We start from the raw sequence: 5,731 nt of genomic DNA on the forward strand, positions 1-5,731 counted from the left end.
TTTCTCTTCCCTCTTGCATCTCCCTCCCTCCCACCCTCCCCATCCCACCCCTCTAGGTGGTCACAAAGCACCGAGCTGATCTCCCTGTGCTATGCGGCTGCTTCCCACTAGCTATCTATTTTACATTTGGTAGTGTATATATGTCCATGACACTCTCTTACCCTGTCACATCTCACCCCACCCCCTCCCCATATCCTCAAGTCCATTCTCTAGTAGGTCTGTGTCTTTATTCCCGTCTTGCCACTAGGTTCTTCATGGCCTTTTTTTTTTTTTTTTTCCTTAGATTCCGTATATATGTGTTAGCCTACTGTATTTGTTTTTCTCTTTCTGACTTACTTCACTCTGTATGACAGACTCTAACTCCATCCACCTCATTACAAATACCTCCATTTCATTTCTTTTTATGGCTGAGTAATATTCCATTGTATATATGTGCCACATCTTCTTTATCCATTCATCTGTCGATGGACATTTAGGTTGCTTCCAGGTCCTGGCTATTGCAAATAGAGCTGCAATGAACATTGTGGTACATGACACTTTTTGACCTATGGTTTTCTCAGGGTATATGCCCAGTAGTGGGATTGCTGGGTCGTATGGTAGTTCTATTTGTAGTTTTTTAAGGAACCTCCATACTGTTCTCCATAGTGGCTGTATCAATTTACATTCCCACCAACAGTGCAAGAGTGTTCCCTTTCCTCCACATCCTCTCCAGCATTTATTGTTTCTAGATTTTTTGATGATGGCCATTCTGACCGGTGTGAGATGATATCTCATTGTAGTTTTGATTTGCATTTCTCTAATGATTAATGATGTTGAGCATTCTTTCATGTGTCTGTAGGCCATCTGTATATCTTCTTTGGAGAAATGTCTATTTAGGTCTTCTGCCCATTTTTGGATTGGGTTGTTCGTTTTTTTGTTATTGAGCTGCATGAGCTGCTTGTAAATCTTGGAGATTAATCTTTTGTCAGTTGCTTCATTTGCAAATATTTTCTCCCATTCTAAGGGTTGTCTTTTGGTCTTGTTTATGGTTTCCTTTGCTGTGCAAAAGCTTTTAAGTTTCATTAGGTCCCATTTGTTTATTTGTGTTCTTATTTCCATTTCTCTGGGAGCTGGGTCAAAAAGAATCTTGCTGTGATGTATGTCATAGAGTGTTCTGCCTCTGTTTTCCTCTAAGAGTTTGATAGTGTCTGGCCTTACACTTAGGTCTTTAATCCATTTGGAGTTTATTTTTGTGCATGGTGTCAGGGAGTGTTCTAATTTCATACTTTTACATGTACCTGTCCAATTTTCCCAGCACCACTTATTGAAGAGGCTGTCTTTTCTCCACTGTATATGCTTGCCTCCTTTATCAAAGATAAGGTGACCATATGTGTGTGGGTTTATCTCTGGGCTTTCTATCCTGTTCCATTGGTCTATATTTCTGTTTTTGTGCCAGTACCAAACTGTCTTGATTACTGAAGCTTTGTAGTATAGTCTGAAGTCAGGGAGCCTGATTCCCCCAGCTCCATTTTTCGTTCTCAAGATTGCTTTGGCTATTCGGGGTCTTTTGTGTTTCCATACAAATTGTGAAATTTTTTGTTCTAGTTCTGTGAAAAATGCCAGTGGTAGTTTGATAGGGATTGCATTGAATCTGTAGATTGCTTTGGGTAGTAGAGTCATTTTCACAATGTTGATTCTTCCAATCCAGGAACATGGTATATCTCTCCATCTATTTGTATCATCTTTAATTTCTTTCATCAGTGTCTTATAATTTTCTGCATACAGGTCTTTTGTCTCCTTAGGTAGGTTTATTCCTAGATATCAGATTGATTTCTTATAAGAAATTGAGTTCTTATAAGAAAGACAGAATACTTCTTGATTCCTGTGTTCATCACTTTTTTAAATAATTGGTTTTCAGCATTATCCAACGATGAACATTATGTCATCATGAACTCCCTGGATTTTAAATGCATTTGATATATTTCAATACACTGCAGTTATTATTTATATTAATTCTCAAATTGTCGTATCTTTGGCCAGTGAAAGTCTCCTCAGCTTGCCTCTGCAGTCCTTCTGAAATGAACCCAGCAGCCTCATATCTCCCTTAACTTTGACATGAAAGCTGTTCTTTGCCCATCATCTTGCAATAGATACATATATCAAATAATTATATTGTACACCTAAAACTAATACAATGTTCTATGTCAATTATATCTCAATTTTTAAAAAAGAAAGAAAATGTCAAGAGTAAGCTACAGGGACTTGCCTGGTGGTGCAGTGGTTAAGAATCTGCCTGCCAATGCAGGGGACAGGGGTTCGAGCCCTGGTCTGGGAAGATCCCACATGCCGCGGGAGCAACTAAGCCCGTGCACCACAACTAGTGAGCCCGCACGCCGCAGCTACTGAAGCCCGCATGCCTAGAGGCCGTGCTCTGCAGCAAGAGAAGCCACCACAATGAGAAGCCTGCGCACCGCAACAAAGAGTACCCCCCACGTGCTGCAACTAGAGAAAGCCCGCGCGCAGCCAAAAAGACCCAACGCAGCCAAAAAAAAAAAAGAAAAAGAAAAAGAAATACTTGACCTATACCTACATTTCATACAACTTATAGTTGAAAAGGCAGGTTCACATGCCCATGTGCTCCAACACACATGTAAGTTTTCCTGTGACTGCACTGAGACCCTGCTTACTCTGTAATCTCGTGGGTCTGGACTTCTGTCCTGGTGGTTTTCTTCTGAGCACCTAGCATGCTCTGTAATGATGTCTGCGTTCGTCACAATTTTTTAAAGGTGGCTGAAGCTAATATGGCAAAAGCTTGGCATTAATTCTGGAAGGTGATTGCATGGCTGTTTATTTTACTGCTCGCTGTGCAGTTCTCATGGTTTAAAATATTTTGTAATGTTTTGTCTGGGGGTTTTCAAAGAAAGGCTAAACAGTAGACTCAACGTCCTCTCCCAGAGTCCTCACAAGTAAGAAATAAGGACAAGACTTGATTGACTTCTCTAAGGATGAAATCTGGAATGAGGACTGGGAAAATTGAGAAGCCAAACTCACGTCACTCCAGCCCCACTCACTACCAAATAAATGAGGGAAACCAGAGAATTGTAAAAACATCTGCCAGATTTCTGAAGGGGCTAATTCATACTCAGGTGGGGAAGGAGTCCCTTGGATTTAAAGACAGAATAGGAGCCAGAAATGATGAAAGCTGATTGCAAATTGGATGAAAGTGGAAAAGTAAATATATCAAGAATGTCAAAAACTTGTCATCTCACTTGTAATTCCACTGAACTTTATCTTACCTCTTGGATGTCCTCCAGATAGGCTGGTTAAAAAAATAAACTGTTCAATTTCTCACTGCATTTATTGGGCACTTCAGATTACCTTGGAGCCATCAATGTACTCATTCACCTTTCCTCTGGATATTGAAGGATGGGGATGGAAAATCTGTCCCCAGGAAGGGCAGATGGACCAAGTAAGGCAACTGGATGCTGGGCAAGAGGGATCATCTCAGAAGGAGACTCCAGTATGCTCTTTCCTGACCTGAGTAGGGCTGTTGAGTAGAGTGGTCACAGATAGACTATATTCAGTCTCTATGGCCCTGAGGGCTCAGTTTCCAAAGCTCATTAGCCAAATGTGTACTGTCATTACTTCTCCCAGGCAGCTCATATCCTTAAGGAGCACAGATGCTAGAAGGGAGAGCTCCTGCATGGCTGACTTCCTGACCCTGAGAGGACAGACAGGTATATGTCATTTTCTTCCCACGTTTCCTCTCACATCCAGGGTATCGCATTCTTGGATTCTCAGGTCTAACCTTAAGGGACCTGATGGCCTCCTCCTAAGACCAACTCCCAGCCTTCTCTGAGCCAGAGATTATTACTAAAGGACAAGGGAACCAGAGTGGTTTAAGTCCCCATAGGGACAGAGACTCAGGGATGCAGGGAATGTATCATGGGGTCATTGCCACACAGTCACTTAAGAAAATTTTCTCCTTTCTTAACTAAAGTCCCTACATGAATGAAGTTAGTACTATTGTAGGAAAGAGGTAGCAAGGAAACCAATTTACTAGTTACTTGGGCAGGCTTTTCGAGGTTGCCTGAAAAATAGACATAAACCAACAATCTTAAAGAAATCACAAAAAAGCATTAATCATAAAGGAAGTGACTGATAAACTGATTGCATTAATACTGAGAAACCCTGAGGGATATACAGCAACTCCCTATTATTGCAACTTTTGTCGAAGTGTAAAAGTAGTTCAATATAAAATTTTAAAAATCAAAATATGGCACTCCATACTCATCAAAATGGCCAAACTGAAAAGACAATGTGAAATATTGGCAAGAGACTGGGAATGTAAATTGGTGCAAATACTTTGGAAAATTCTTTGGTAGTTTTGAATAAATATGACCATAGATATTGCACTCCTAAATACATACCCAACAAAAATATGTACAATTGTGAATCAAAAAACATGTACAATAATGTTTGTGTCAGAGCCATTTGTAAAATATCCCAGCTATAGGGCTTCCCTGGTGGCACAGTGGTTGAGAATCTGCCTGCTAATGCAGGGGACACGGGTTCGAGCCCTGGTCTGGGAAGATCCCACATGCCGCGGAGCAACTGGGCCCGTGAGTCACAACTGCTGAGCCTGCGCGTCTGGAGCCTGTGCCCCGCAACGGGAGGGGCCGCGATAGTGAGAGGCCCGCGCACCACGATGAAGAGTGGCCCCCGCTTGCCGCAACTAGAGAAAGCCCTCGCACAAAACGAAGACCCAACACAGCTAAAAATAATAAATAGAGTAGCTATTAATTAAAAAAAAAAAATCCCAGCTATAAACAGATAAAATGTTCAAAACAGTTGAATGATAAAGTGTGCATATTCATTCTATAGAAAACTATGCAACAATGAAAATAAACTCCTGCTAAATGCAACAGCAAAAATGAATCTCAAAAATATAATGTTGAGTAGAAGAAGCCAGGCACAAATGATAACATACGGTATCAGGCACAGAGTGCACATAACCTTAAATACACTAAAAATCATTGAATTTTACACTTCAAATGGGTGAACTTTTGTGGTATGTGAATTATATCTCAGTAAAGTTGTTTTTAAAATACATGACTCCAGGGAATTCCCTGGCAGTCCAGTGGTTAGGACTCAGCGCTCACTGCCTGGGCCCAGGTTCGATCCCTGGTCGGGGAACTAAGATTCTGCAAGCCTTGCAGCGTGGCCAAAAAAAAAAAGACACAAATGAACTTATTTAGGTAACATAAACGGACTCACAGACATAGAAAACAAACTCATGGTTACCAAAGGGAAAAGGGGTGAGGAAGGGATAAATTAGGAGTTTAGGATTAGCAGATACAAACTACTATATATAAAATAGATAAACAACAAAGTCCTACATTCTACTGTATAGCACAGGGAACTACATTCAATATCCTATAATAAACCATAATGGAAAAGAATATGAAAAAGAATATGTATATATATCTATAACTGAATCACTTTACTGTACACCAGAAACGAAGACAACATTGTAAATCAACTATAGTTTAACTTAAAAAATTAAAAAGACATGATTCATAGAGTACCTACATTCTGGTGGTAGGAATCAGAGTGATTAGTAATGGAAAGAGCATTAAAGAATGATTCTCAGGTGCCTATTATACCCTATATCTTAACCAGAGTGTACAGTAGTTAATACAGAAGTGTTCTACCTTGTAAAAATTCATGCAATTGTACATTCTTGTACATG

At 40.3% G+C, this 5,731-nt stretch overlaps 1 pseudogene across 1 annotated transcript in view; it reads left to right on the plus strand.

The window, feature by feature from the left end:
* LOC309624622 (olfactory receptor 7A10-like) overlaps positions 1-5,731 on the plus strand; it is a 95,458-nt pseudogene that overhangs the window by 59,962 nt on the left and 29,765 nt on the right. The window lies entirely within an intron of this gene.

The sequence above is a fragment of the Balaenoptera borealis genome (assembly GCF_965194805.1).
Source record: "Balaenoptera borealis genome assembly, chromosome: 2".
Taxonomy (NCBI): Eukaryota; Metazoa; Chordata; class Mammalia; order Artiodactyla; family Balaenopteridae; genus Balaenoptera; species Balaenoptera borealis.